The sequence below is a fragment of the Pristiophorus japonicus genome, chromosome 9, assembly GCF_044704955.1.
Source record: "Pristiophorus japonicus isolate sPriJap1 chromosome 9, sPriJap1.hap1, whole genome shotgun sequence".
Classification (NCBI taxonomy): domain Eukaryota; kingdom Metazoa; phylum Chordata; class Chondrichthyes; family Pristiophoridae; genus Pristiophorus; species Pristiophorus japonicus.
Window position 1 is genome coordinate 224,453,137 of NC_091985.1, and position 15,221 is coordinate 224,468,357.

Genomic DNA, 15,221 nt, shown 5'->3' on the forward strand with positions numbered 1-15,221 from the left:
GCATATGCACGATGGACGGAATATCCTTTTAGTTTCAGAATTATAGACATTTATCATAGAAGCTTACAACACGGAATGAGGCCACTTCGGCCCATCGTGTCCGTGCCGGCCAACAAAAGGCTATCCAGCCGAATCCCACTTTCCAGCTCTCGGTCCGTAACCCTGCAGGTTACGGCACTTCAAGTGCACGTCCAAGTAGTTTTAAATGTGGTGAGGGTTTCTGCCTCTACCACCCTTTCAGGCAGTGTGTTTCAGACCGCAGCCTGCGTGAAGATATTTCCCCTCTAAATCCTCTACCAATTACTTTAAATTTATGCCTCCTGTGCTAAGGGAAATAGGCCCTTTACGGCAGAGAAGGTACGGCATTTTTTTTTTTATATAAATTCGTAGCCAATCGTTTCCAATTCTTTGTCAAGTCACAAACGCCAGAGGTCACCCTGCACCAGTCAAGGATCACTCTGCGCCAATGCTCTTAGCCAAAAGGCCTAGAGCCACTGCACCGTTCCTGGAAGTACTGCAATACCAGGTTCGTGCCATGGAGGTGGATGGGTCAGGTCCCCCACACACCTCCGTGGAGGTGGATGGGTCAAGCCATCCCACCCACCTCCTGTTTACAAAAATGTAAGCATATACCTTCCTGACCAGGGAGAAACCACCCGGAGGTCATGGTGGCTGGTCAGGTTAGTTATGCAGATCTTAGCCAAAAGGCCGAGAAGCGACGGCATATTCCAGGTGAAGGTAACACTGAAACAACTAATGTAGTTACAGCAGTGACAGATAAGAAAGGTGTTGAATTAAACGGTGGGAGGAGAGCGGAAGGACAGTGAGGGCCTTTTGCCTCATAGAAGGACTCCCAAGTCCTGACCAGAAGTGACCCTCAGGCAATCTCGGTTACAAACCGGTCAATGTCTGTCGAACATGTAGACATCTAGATCGATAAAGAACAGAATATGGCTCGGGAGGGGATGTAACTGATGACCGAATTCAGGAATTTGAGATTGTGGCGAGCAGTAAATCTGATTGGATGTTTAAAGAGACCAATCAGAGAATTACAGAACAATAGAAATTGACAACGCAGCGAGTGAACCAATCACAATCGTTGCCTTCACCCATCCCTCATTAGCATAGGGCTGTGGGCGGAGTGTGGGGCTGCCTATATAATGCGAGCTCCGAGCTAAGTTTACGTCATGTCTGGGTCGGATTGAACAAGACGATGCCTGAAGAGAAGAAATCAGTTACTGCCAAGAAAGGCGCCAAGAAAGTGATCAAGAAAACACCACCGAAGGGCGGTAAGAAGCGCAGGAAGTCGAGGAAGGAGAGTTACTCCATCTACATCTACAAAGTGATGAAGCAGGTTCACCCCGACACCGGCATCTCCTCCAAGGCCATGGGCATCATGAACTCTTTTGTGAACGATATTTTTGAGCGCATCGCGGGTGAGGCTTCCCGCCTGGCCCATTACAACAAGCGATCCACCATCAGCTCCCGGGAGATCCAGACCGCCGTGCGCCTGCTGCTGCCCGGGGAGCTGGCCAAGCACGCCGTGTCGGAAGGGACAAAGGCGGTGACCAAGTACACCAGCTCCAAGTAAAACTCCACTCTGTCCTGATACAACAAACCAGAAACACAACGGCTCTTTTAAGAGCCACCCACAACGTCTCTGAAAGAGCTGCACAAACACATCACCCTTTAAACTCAATTTACTGTAGTTATTTCCTGAGCAAGTGTTTGACAACATTTAAAGTTCCAGCTGTAGATTTAGATTTGAATTCTCAGATAAGCGGTTTTACTGTCCGGTTCAACCTTAGCTTCTCTGATGAATTTCCCTCCCAGTAAAGTGCACACACTGTCCCTGGCCGCCTGCCAATGAATTATGATCTTGTTTTAGGAGGTGAAAGTCAGACTTTAGTCACCTCATTCTCTCTCAAGCCCTTTACAATATAAAAAAAATTCTAGTTCGGGTCAACCCGCTTATTAATCCGAGATTCCGAGTGCAACGGCCCAGACTGGGAGTTCTTACAGAGACCAGAACAGGGAGTTTGAATCCTGTGTCCCTCTTCTCTTTTCACAGAAGAACTCCCAGTTCTGGTCTCAATCCCGCCTGTGCGGAGGATCGATCCATGATCTGTGATTCCCAAATTGTACAAAGATTGAGCTGGAATATGTCCCGTTACAGAACGTATGAAACTGAACCCGAATTTAAACCTGATTGTAACATCCTGGAATTTGGAAGGTAATATGGAATACGGCAAAAGGAAATAAAAAGTGTTTGGAAATCTTTGGCTAATGGTGAATTTATTAACATAATCCGCATTGTAAAAATTATTGGCGGGGTTTTTGAAATTGAAGATTCGTTGGAAGTCGAACAGTAATTTTCGCCCTCTTTTCATTGGCGGGCTAAACAGACGGTGATTGGTCAGCGGAAAAGACCAATGAAATCCACCTCAGAGCGACCAATCACAAGTTCGCTCCCTGCATCCCTCCAGAAGCTATAAGAAGGGCAGATATGGGAGGAGTTTCTCATTCTTTTTTCTGAACTTGTGGATCGTGGAAATGTCTGGAAGAGGAAAAACCGGCGGTAAAGCTCGCGCCAAGGCCAAGTCTCGTTCCTCCCGGGCCGGACTGCAGTTCCCTGTGGGCCGTGTTCACAGGCTCCTGCGAAAGGGGAACTACGCTCAGCGTGTGGGTGCCGGAGCCCCGGTCTACATGGCTGCTGTGCTCGAGTATCTGACCGCTGAAATCCTGGAGCTGGCCGGCAACGCGGCCCGCGACAACAAAAAGACCCGCATCATCCCCAGACACCTGCAGCTGGCCATCCGCAACGACGAGGAACTCAACAAGCTGCTGGGAAAGGTGACCATCGCTCAGGGCGGGGTGCTGCCGAATATCCAGGCTGTGCTGCTGCCCAAGAAAACCACCACTTCGTCCAAGACTAAGTAAAGCGGACAAGATTTAATCTAATAACCCAAAGGCTCTTTTCAGAGCCACCCACAGTATCTGTGAAAGGGCTGCTTACTGTCTTAATGGAGTCAGAGACCTTTAGTTCATGTACCGATAGATTGGCCTGTTTTAGACCTGTAAACATAGAAAATAGGTGCTGGAGGCGGCCATTCGAGCCTGCACCACCATTCAAGATCATGGCTGATTATTCCCTCAGTACCCCTTTTCTGCTTTCTTTCAATATCCCTTTAGCCATAAGGGCCACATCTAACTCCCTCTTGAATATATCTAACGAACTGGCATCAACAACTCTCTGCGGTAGGGAATTCCACAGGTTAACAACTCTCTCCTCATCTCAGTCCTAAATGGCTTACCCTTTATCCGTATGCGGGAGTTTTCAGTTCACGGTCTCTGCAGTACGGTTCTCTGCTCACAGATACACTCTTCCCGTTAACAGCGAATAATTGAACTACAGTTGTCACTCAACAATTGTATAAATACCGCCACCGGTTCTTTAAATATTCTTTAATCTGTCTGAAAACGAGAGAGTCGGCGATGATGAATTAATGTAGTAATAAAAGGGCCTAGTTTAATTCTGGTCTGGTTTGAGATAGTTTGAATGCTGGTTTCGTTCTCGGGAGCTCCGGCCGTTCCCGGGCTCTGTATTTCTCTGCTAAGCCGGTCAGTTTAGACCGCACTGCACAACACATACAGAACCCGGGTCCATTGCAGTGCTTCCCAGATCTGCCTGCCCCCATTCTCCGGCAACACCGAATGGGGAAATCTGTGCTCTGCCCCGGGGAACTTGGGGTCAGAGCGACGTAAAGCCGATGTCAGTTTCCAAAAATATTAAAGGGCTCATCAGTTAATCGTCAATAACTCCCATGTGAACCGAGCTGGTATATGAACACACGAGCAGTAATCAGTCCCACACCCTCTGCCCGTCCCTACAATGGGTTAATGAACAACACGAAGCTCTGGTTACAGGAGATGGCAGCTCTTTCCTTTGCTGATTTGGTGGCTCTGAAAAGAGCCGTTGTTTCACTTGGTGCTGAAGCTTCGAGCCGAGGCAGGGGGAGTCTAGGCGCGCTCCCCGCGGATGCGGCGGGCCAACTGGATGTCTTTGGGCATGATGGTGACTCGCTTGGCGTGGATGGCGCACAGGTTGGTGTCCTCAAAGAGCCCCACCAGGTAAGCCTCGCTGGCCTCCTGCAGGGCCATGACGGCCGAGCTCTGGAAGCGCAGGTCGGTCTTGAAGTCCTGAGCGATCTCCCGCACCAGGCGCTGGAAGGGCAGTTTGCGAATCAGCAGCTCGGTGGATTTCTGGTAGCGGCGGATCTCCCTCAGAGCCACGGTGCCGGGTCTGTAGCGATGAGGCTTCTTCACTCCGCCCGTGGCCGGAGCACTCTTCCGGGCCGCTTTGGTCGCCAACTGTTTGCGAGGAGCTTTCCCTCCGGTGGATTTGCGCGCTGTCTGCTTGGTCCTGGCCATTTTCTGAACGGATCTCAACACAATCTGGGACACAGGGACTGGTAATGCAGAGCCTCCTCTTGTGCCTCCTTTTAAAGTGTGTGAGGGTCGGCCCCGGGGCTGTGATTGGCTGCAGCCTGACCGCCAATCAAGTTTGAACCAAGCACCGAGTGAAAATGAAGGGCGGGGATTACTGGATCCTGATTGGCTGAACTGAAACTGACAGTTGGTCAATTTCAAAAAGCCCGCCAATTTCAGAATATCAACCAACAGAGATTAAATAAAATCTAATTTCCCGCCAGCAATTTAAGAATCCCGCTCTTTATAACGGCGATTGTGCCCCATTATAAGTCACCAATCCCATTCTGTCACATTCCGGTTTGAATTCTGTTCCATTCCGTGATCCGTCTGTACCGGGCGGGAATAAATCCCCGGTCACTGCTTCCTGTAAACATAAAGTCCCGCATCAATCCCGCCAGTGCCGTCCCATTTAACCGATTCTCACACAGAAACCGCACATGACAGGAATTATCTGTGAGGGGAGACTGTAATGTCTGGGACTGTGTATCCTGCTCGGTAGTTGTGACTGTCCGCCGGAGTTTTTGATCTCTCATATTTACAACAGTTGTAAAATATTTAATAATTCTCATATTCCTACAGCGAAAGTACTTCATTGGTCTTGTTCATTGCATGTGTTCGGGAGGGAGTTGGATGTGGTCCTTGCGGCTGAGGGGGGGCGGGGGTCGGGGAGTGGAGGTGCTGGAGTGGGTAATCAGCTGTGATCTTGTTGAATGGCGGTGCAGGCTCGAAGGGCCGAATGGCCTATTCTACTCCTGCACATATTTTCTGTTTCTATGTCGAGACGTTCGGTGGTCATGAAAGGCGCTATATAAATCCAAACCTTTCTTTCCATTAATTAAACAGCCGAAACCATTTCCCAACCCAACTGTCCGCACTCCGATCCCCAGGTCGCTGCTCTCTCTGTGAACCGGTGGGTGGCTCTTAGAAGAGCCTTTGTGTTGTGATTGGGGGAAAAGGGTCGAGTTATTCAGCCGCCGAATCCATAGAGAGTGCGGCCCTGCCTTTTCAGAGCGTACACCACATCCATGGCAGTGACCGTCTTGCGTTTGGCGTGCTCAGTGTAGGTGACTGCATCCCTGATCACATTCTCCAGGAAAACTTTCAGCACCCCGCGGGTCTCCTCGTAGATCAGGCCCGAGATCCGCTTGACACCGCCACGGCGAGCCAGGCGGCGAATGGCTGGTTTGGTGATGCCCTGGATGTTATCACGGAGCACTTTACGATGCCGCTTGGCTCCGCCTTTACCCAATCCTTTGCCTCCTTTCCCTCGACCAGACATGATAACGACTCTTCACTCAAACAGCTGCTGAATGAGAAGTGAACTGCTGCCGGCTCCTTTTTATAGAGCCAGAGCCGACCTGACTGAGAAAGCGCAGTGTGAGAGAGGCGGGAAGGGGAGGAGACAGTCAAGATTGACAGACAGAGCAGTGAGCGGCCTCTGATCTTCCAGCTCCGCCTCCAGCTTTCTGCAGCCGCCAATTTCAAACCGTTTTCCGACAATAGAACCGAAACAGACTCGGAATTTATATTCAAAGCTTCCAGGAACCAGAAGCTTTTAAATAAGGTCCCGTTACAATTAACAATCGCGAATATTCCCGCCTATATTCAGCCCTTTCCCTGTCAATCTCAGACCTTGTTCCATCTCCCCACACTTTCTCTCATAGACGGGTTCAGCAGTTTACAAACACCTTATTCCAGCTGATTTGGAGAATGTGGTGTTTGGGGTTTGAGTTGTGAGGCGGGGTATCTCCGCCAGTATCACCGTCTCACAGACTCTTCCCCCTGAAAATGACAATGAGCAGGAACTGAGACTGGAGCTGAACACATCCCCAGTTACAGTGAGGCCCGGGCCGGACATCCCATTCTCAATGTGTGTTTTATTGCAGACACTGGGGGAGGGGTGAGTGCAGCCAATGTCAGCGAGTCACCAGGGATCCTGGCTTCATGTTCAATGATTTCTGTCTGAAATCTGAGCCCGGCCCCGGGACAGGGATCATTTGATTCGGGGATCAACTCTTTTCTGAGAGGCGTGGGTGGCTCTGAGAAGAGCCTTTGGGTTCAGATGCTTACAAGTTGCACTTTTTATTTACTTTTTGAGCGCTGCTTTCTTGGGTTTTGCTGATTTGGCCTTGGCCCTCGGTTTTTCCACCTTTTTGGCCACCTTCACCTTTGCGCCCGAGGCCTTCTTGGGGCTCTTGGGCTTCGCCGCTGCCGCCTTCTTCCCAGCCGCAGCTTTCGCTGTCTTTTTTACTGTTGGCGCCTTCTTGGTGTTCGTTTTCTTGGCCGGAGATTTCTTGGCTGCTGGTTTCTTGGCCGGAGATTTCTTGGCTGCTGGTTTCTTGGCCGGAGATTTCTTGGCTGCTGGTTTCTTGGTCGGAGATTTCTTGGCTACTGGTTTTTTGCCTGGAGATTTCTTGGCTGCTGGTTTCTTCACGTTCCTTCCCACTTTCCCCTGGTTTTCCTTCTTAGCGACTCTGAAGGAGCCCGAGGCGCCCGTGCCCTTGGTCTGCACCAGGAAGCCATTTGTCACATTCCTCTTGATACTGAACCTGATCTGGGACCCGCGCTTGTCCACATTCACGCCTTTGGCCGCCAGAGCCTTCTTTATCGCGGACAGGGACATCCCCTTGCGATCGCCGCCATCGGCCACAACCTTGAGGATCTGTTCGCCCAACGTGGGACCGGCTGGCTTGGAGCGGGGAGCTGCCTTCTTCTTCTTGCTGGGAGCCTTGGTTTGAGCGGCGGCAGGAGGGGCCGTTTCGGCGGCTGCAGTGTCAGTCATGTCGGCGACTCTGTGGAAAATCTCTCTGACAGTCAAAGCTCGGTCAGAAATGAAACGGGAGGCGGCGGCACAGAGCAACTTAAAGGCAGCGAGCGGACGGGGCGGAGACATCCTGCTGTCAGCTCCCCGCCCCTCCAGCCTCTCTGTGTTTCTCTCTCCTCATTAACTGTCCGATTCCAATTCAACCCGGGCCCTCCAGATTCCCAGACTGGCCTCTTTCTGTCCCGAAGACGGGATGTTTGTTGTCGAGAAAGCTTCCTCCGAATTGAAGGCAGCAATTTGGATTTAAACCCGTTTCATTGCTGCACTGATCGCGCTCTCTCACCCGATTGCGGACATTGTCTTCGTTTTTCGATTGAAATTTGAAATCACTTCAAACTTAACGTTTAATTCCCACTTTAGACCTGAGCAGGGCAGCAGGGCGATCCTGTGACAGGGAAATCTTTGAATTTTACACAAGAGGGACTCTGGAATCCGGCGATGAGACGGACACACAAACACAGTGACGTTAGTCTCACCGGCCCGCCCCTTTAACACACTCTCGCTCACACAATGTTCACATCTGTACATTCACAGCACAAACTATCCCAGATTTACAGCTCCCAGCACAGGGTTACCTCTCCGCTCGGCCTGTGCTGCCGATTCTCGGGGTTAGTTGAAGTTTCCCAGCTCAGTAAGTGTTAAACACTCTGAGGTCGGCGCTCCTCAGTGTCTGTTCCCCAGATTCAGGGGCAGGAGCCAATCACAGCTGTGGCTGGCTTAACCCATATATGCTGTTAAGTTGTTACATTGTTCGTACGCAGAAATATGTTTGATTAACGTGAAAATAGAAATTATGAGTTCACCGCCCCTCCACCCTCTCTTTGTCTCTCTCTATCCTCCGAAAATGAGGGATATATCACAGTAACTGGTGAACTATCCATACCATGCTCACCACCCAGAGATGGCTATCAGAGGGAGCGACAGAGAGACAGACACAGAATCAGTCTTAAACTCCCTAACTGTGTCTCCATATTACGCTCAATAACAGTATCACACATTCATGTACAGCACCACCGAAAGAGAGGGAAACAGACACATTATTAGTCTTACACTTGGTATCAGTGTCTCCATATTACGCTCAGTAACAGTGCCACACCGTCATGTATAGCAGCAGAGAGAGAAACAGAAACAGTATCATAGAAACATAGAAAATAGGTGCAGGAGTAGGCCATTCGGCCCTTCAAGCCTGCACCATCATTCAATATGATCATAGCTGATCATGCAACTTCAGTACCCCATTCCTGCTTTCTCTCCATACCCCTTGATCCCTTTCATAGAAACATAGAAAATAGGTGCAGGAGTAGGCCATTCGGCCCTTCTAGCCTGCACCGCCATTCAATGAGTTCATGGCTGAACATGCAACTTCAGTACCCCATTCCTGCTTTCTCGCCATACCCCTTGATCCCCCTAGTAGTAAGGACTACATCTAACTCCTTTTTGAATATATTTAGTGAATTGGCCTCAACAACTTTCTGTGGTAGAGAATTCCACAGGTTCACCACTCTCTGGGTGAAGAAGTTTCTCCTCATCTCGGTCCTAAATGACTTACAACTTATCCTTAGACTGTGACCCCTAGTTCTGGACTTCCCCAACGTTGGGAACCTTCTTCCTGCATCTAACCTGTCTAAACCCATCAGAATTTTAAACGTTTCTATGAGGTCCCCTCTCATTCTTCTGAACTCCAGTGAATACAAGCCCAGTTGATCCAGTCTTTCTTGATAGGTCAGTCCAGCCATCCCGGGAATCAGTCTGGTGAACCTTCGCTGCACTCCCTCAATAGCAAGAATGTCCTTCCTCAGGTTAGGAGACCAAAACTGTGCACAATACTCCAGGTGTGGCCTCACCAAGGCCCTGTACAACTGTAGCAACACCTCCCTGTCCCTGTACTCAAATCCCCTCGCTATGAAGGCCAACATGCCATTTGCTTTCTTAACCGCCTGCTGTTCCTGCATGCCAACCTTCAATGACTGGTGTACCATGACACCCAGGTCTCATTGCACCTCTCCTTTTCCTAATCTGTCACCATTCAGATAATGTCTCTCTGTTTTTACCACCAAAGTGGATAACCTCACATTTATCCACATTATACTTCATCTGCCATGCATTTGCCCACTCACCTAACCTATCCAAGTCGCTCTGCAGCCTCATAGCATCCTCCTCACAGCTCACACTGCCACCCAACTTAGTGTCATCCGCAAATTTGGAGATACTACATTTAATCCCCTCGTCCAAATCATTAATGTACAATGTAAATAGCTGGGGCCCCAGCACAGAACCCCACTGGTCACTGCCTGCCATTCTGAAAAGTACCCATTTACTCCTACTCTTTGCTTCCTGTCTATCAACCAGTTCTCAATCCATGTCAGCACACTACCCCCAATCCCATATGCTTTAACTTTGCACATTAATCTCTTGTGTGAGACCTTGTCGAAAGCCTTATGAAAGTCCAAATATACCACATCAACTGGTTCTCCCTTGTCCACTCTACTGGAAACATCCTCAAAAAATTCCAGAAGATTTGTCAAGCATGATTTCCCTTTCACAAATCCATGCTGACTTGGACCTATCATGTCACCTCTTTCCAGATGTGCTGCTATGACATCCTTAATAATTGATTCCATCATTTTACCCACTACCGATGTAAGGCTGACCGGTCTATAATTCCCTGTTTTCTCTCTCCCTCTTTTTTTTAAAAGTGGGGTTACATTGGCTACCCTCCACTCGATAGAAACTGATCCAGAATCAATGGAATGTTGGAAAATGACTGTCAATGCATCCGCTATTTCCAAGGCCACCTCCTTAAGTACTCTGGGATGCAGTCCATCAGGCCCTGGGGATTTATCGGCCTTCAATCCCATCAATTTCCCCAACACAATTTCCCGACTAATAAGGATTTCCCTCAGTTCCTCCTCCTTACTAGACCCTCTGACCCCTTTTATATCTGGAAGGTTGTTAGTGTCCTCCTTAGAGAATACTGAACCAAAGTACTTGTTCAATTGGTCTGCCATTTCTTTGTTCCCCGTTATGACTTCCCCTGATTCTGACTGCAGGGGACCTACGTTTGTCTTTACTAACCTTTTTCTCTTTACATATCTATAGAAACTTTTGCAATCCGTCTTAATGTTCCCTGCAAGCTTCTTCTCATACTCCATTTTCCCTGCCCTAATCAAACCCTTTATCCTCCTCTGCTGAGTTCTAAATTTCTCCCAGTCTCCGGGTTTGCTGCTATTTCTGGCCAATTTGTATGCCACTTCCTTGGCTTTAATACTATCCCTGATTTCCCTTGATAGCCACGGCTGAGCCACCTTCCCTTTTTTATTTTTACGCCAGACAGGAATGTACAATTGTTGTAGTTCATCCATGCGGTCTCTAAATGTCTGCCATTGCCCATCCACAGGCAACCCCTTAAGTATCATTCGCCAATCTATCCTAGCCAATTCACACCTCATACCTTCAAAGTTACCCTTCTTTAAGTTCTGGACCATGGTCTCTGAATTAACTGTTTCATTCTCCATCCTAATGCAGAATTCCACCATATTATGGTCACTCTTCCCCAAGGGGCCTCGCACAACGAGATTGCTAATTAATCCTCTCTCATTACACAACACCCAGTCTAAGATGGCCTCCCCCCTAGTTGGTTCCTCGACATATTGGTCTAGAAAACCATCCCTTATGCACTCCAGGAAATCCTCCTCCACCGTATTGCTTCCAATTTGCTTAGCCCAATCTATGTGCATATTAAAGTCACCCATTATAACTGCTGCACCCTTATTGCATGCACCCTTAATTTCCTGTTTGATGCCCTCCCCAACATCACTACAACTGTTTGGAGGTCTGTACACAACTCCCACTAACGTTTTTTGCCCTTTGGTGTTCTGCAGCTCTACCCATATAGATTCCACATCATCCAAGCTAATGTCCTTCCTAACTATTGCATTAATCTCCTCTTTAACCAGCAATGCTACCCCACCTCCTTTTCCTTTTATTCTATCCTTCTTGAATGTTGAGTACCCTTGGATGTTGAGTTCCCAGCCCTGATCATCCTGGAGCCATGTCTCTGTAATCCCAATCACATCATATTTGTTAACATCTATTTGCACAGTTAATTCATCCACCTTATTACGGATACTCCTTGCATTAAGACACAAAGCCTTCAGGCTTGTTTTTTTAACACCCTTTGTCCTTTTAGAATTTTGCTGTGCAGTGGCCCTTTTTGTTCTTTGCCTTGGGTTTCTCTGCCCTCCACGTGTACTCATCTCCTTTCTGTCTTTTGCTTTTGTCTCCTTTTTGTTTCCCTCTGTCTCCCTGCATTGGTTCCCATCCCCCTGCCATATTAGTTGAACTCCTCCCCAACAGCACTAGCAAACACTCCCCCTAGGACATTGGTTCCGGTCCTGCCCAGGTGCAGACCGTCCGGTTTGTACTGGTCCCACCTCCCCCAGAACCGGTTCCAATGCCCCAGGAATTTGAATCCCTCCCTGCTGCACCACTGCTCAAGCCACGTATTCATCTGCGCTAGCCTGCGATTCCTACTCTGACTAGCACGTGGCACTGGTAGCAATCCCGAGATTACTACTTTTGAGGTCCTACTTTTTAATTTAGCTCCTAGCTCCTTAAATTCGTTTTGTAGGACCTCATCCCTTTTTTTTACCTATGTCGTTGGTACTAATGTGCACCACGACAACTGGCTGTTCTCCCTCCCTTTTTAGAATGTCCTGCATCCGCTCCGAGACATCCTTGACCCTTGCACCAGGGAGGTAACATACCATCCTGGAGTCTCGGTTGCGGCCGCAGAAACGTCTATCTATTCCCCTTACAATTGAATCCCCTATCACTATCGCTCTCCCACTCTTTTTCCTGTCCTCCTGTGCAACAGAGCCAGCCACAGTGCCATGAACTTGGCTGCTGCTGCCCTCCCCTGATGAGTCATCCCTCTCAACAGTACTCAAAGCAGTGTATCTGTTTTGCAGGGAGATGACCACAGGGGACCCCTGCACTACCTTCCTTGCACTGCTCTTCCTGCTGGTCTTCCATTCCCTATATGACTGTGGACCCTTCACCCGCGGTAAGACCAACTCGCTACACGTGCTACTCATGTCATTCTCAGCATCGTGGATGCTCCAGAGTGAATCCACCCTTAGCTCCAACTCCACAACGCAGTCCGTCAGGAGCTGGAGGCGGATACACTTCCCGCACACGTTGTCGTCAGGGACACTGGAGTCGTCCCTGAGTTCCCACATGGTACAGGAGGAGCATAACATGTGACCGAGCTGTCCTGCCATGACTTAACCCTTAGATAGGCAACAACAATGGTAAAGTTTACTCACTGTTTTTGAAGAGAAAAAAGAAAAACGAAAAACTACTCCCAATCACCAGCCAATCACTTACCCCCTTGGCTGTGATGTCACCTTTCTGTTTCTTTCTACTTCTTTTTTGCCTTCTCCCTGTAGCTGCACCGGCACGCCTCTCCACGCACCTCTCGCGGACTCTGGGCCCCGGACTCCCTGCTGTGCCTTTTATAGGCCTCTCACCGAAGTCCCGACTGCCTCTCCATGCACCTCTCGCCGACGCTGGGCCCTGGACTCCCTGCTGTGCCTTTTATAGGCCTCATCAACGAACTCCCGACGCCTCTCCATGCACCTCTCGCCGACGCTGGGCCCCGGACTCCCTGCTGTGCCTTTTATAGGCCTCACCAATGAACTCCCGACGCCTCTCCACATCCCTCTCGCCGACTCTGGGCCCTGGACTCCCTGCTGTGCCTTTTATAGGCTTCTCACCAAAGTCCCGACTGTCTCTCCACGCACCTCTCGCCGACGCCATCAGGGCCATATCTAACTCCCTTTTGAATATATCTAACGAACTGGCCTCAACAACTTTCTGTGGTAGAAAATTCCACAGGTTAACAATTCTCTGAGTGAAGAAGTTTCTCCTCATCTCGGTCCTAAATGGCTTACCCCTTATCCTTAGACTGTGACCTCTGGTTCTGGACATCCCCAACATTGGGAACATTCTTCCTGCATCTAACCTGTCCAATCCCGTCATAATTTTATATGTTTCTATGAGATTCCCTCTCATTCTTCTAAATTCCAGAGAATATAAGTCTATTCTATCCAGTCTTTCTTCATATGTCAGTCCTACCATCCCGGGAATCAGTCTGGTGAACCTTTGCTGCACTCTCTCAATAGCAAGAATGTCCTTCCTCAGATTAGAAGACCAAAACTGTACACAACATTCAAGGTGTGACCTCACCAAGGCCCTGTGCAACTGCAGTAAGACCTCCCTGCTCCTATTGTGTTGTACTCATAAGTGTTTCCACATCACGCGAAATAACAGAATCCCGCCTTCACAGACAGCACAAGAGAAAGGGGAAAGCGACAGAGAGAGAAAGAGTGGGCTGAGAGAGAGAGACAGGGGAGTGCGAGGCAGGACGGTGAGACACAGAAACGTGCACGATATCAGTTCTAGACTGACCTGTGAGGTCCGGTTTTATCCTGAAAGATCCCATTGGAGGGACAGAAGATGCAGTCCCCTCTCTCACTGATATTGTACCACAGACAGACAGATTATTAGTCCCACACTGCGGGACAGTGTCAGAGAGTGAGAGAAACAAGGTCCCACATTTAACCCTCGCTTGCCTGTTGTACTCTCTGTAATTTTGCAGCTCAGGGCCGTTCGGTATTACTCTCAGTGACCGAATGTTTCACTCTGATTAAATTAAACTGGGACAGTTTCTGTCAGATATTAACTCCTGCACAGTCCCAGCAAACACTCCTACTCTGCCGTCCCTCCGATGTTTCTGCAGGATTGCTTTGTGAGGACAGGCTCACGAAGAGAAAAAAACCCTGCACGGAATGATCACAAATTGAGCATCTCAAAGGGGCAAGGCCCCCAGCTTTAAACATTCTCTGTCCTTGCCCCCCAGGCCCAGTTCCTTAGCTCAGATTCTGATAAAAGTAAATCGAGAAAAGTGCACTTTGCTTTTTGAAGGCTGAATTATTGCAGAGCTGCGCATGCGCGATTAAGCCCCGAACCTTGAGTCGATTTCCAGTGAGCAGAAGAGCGCATGCGCCTTCCCCTCCCCCAGCCCAGCCTGTGCGCGCCATTTAGTCAGTGAACGGAAGAAGATGGTTTAAACAGCCGGGAATGGACACACCGCGGTCTCGGGGTAAGGCAGCGAGCAGCAGCCTCCTTACAGCAGCACATCGCTTTGGGAGCGTGTCCGCAGATGGGCTCAGAGATCGGCACTGAGTCCGGGGGAAGTTCAGGGGGAGTCGGGGTCTGTGTGTAACAGGCGGAGTGGAGCAAGAACTGGTCTCAGTGCGTGGAGTGAGTGGGGGAAGGGAGAGACCATTCTCGGGCTGTGTGTGAACAGCGTGTGTCCCGGGTAAGGGAGACAGAATGGGAAGGATCTGCTGTTTACAATCATTGCTGCTTTCTCCCTGTAAACCAGTAGTGAACGTTCCTGCTTTAGTTCCAGTCTCACCGTGTTTGTTGTCATTGGACAGTGAGCGGTGGAAGCAGAGCCGGACAGTGAGGATTTATACAAGGAGCATCTATTGCAGGCACCGGGTGAGAAATGTGAAGGACACGTTTTAAACAGCGGCTCTTTGTTTCTGGTTGAACGGTTAGTGCCCTGGGAGAGGGGAGCAGCAATCTGAGCTGTGTAAAAGTCCGTGCTCCATCGGGTAGTCCCATTCCTGAAGCAGGGGTTGGGTTGTGTCTGGATGTCAGTAAATTGCTGTAAATCTGCCCAACACACTTGGTGTGCAGAAGCTCAGTACTGCAGTACTGCAGTGGAGTCAGACTCTGACACTGTTTGTATCGCTGGCTTCCCTTTGTGAATGTTCATAATGAATATTAATTGAACGATTACATTCATCACTTTAGTCTTTTCTACCTCTCCTGT

The 15,221-nt window shown here is 49.3% G+C and overlaps 1 pseudogene; it reads right to left on the reverse strand.

Annotated features, from left to right (window-relative positions):
• Nucleotides 1–489: 489 nt before the first annotated feature.
• Nucleotides 490–720, reverse strand: LOC139274379 (U2 spliceosomal RNA; annotated as a pseudogene).
• Between the last annotated feature and the right edge of the window lie 14,501 nt (nt 721–15,221).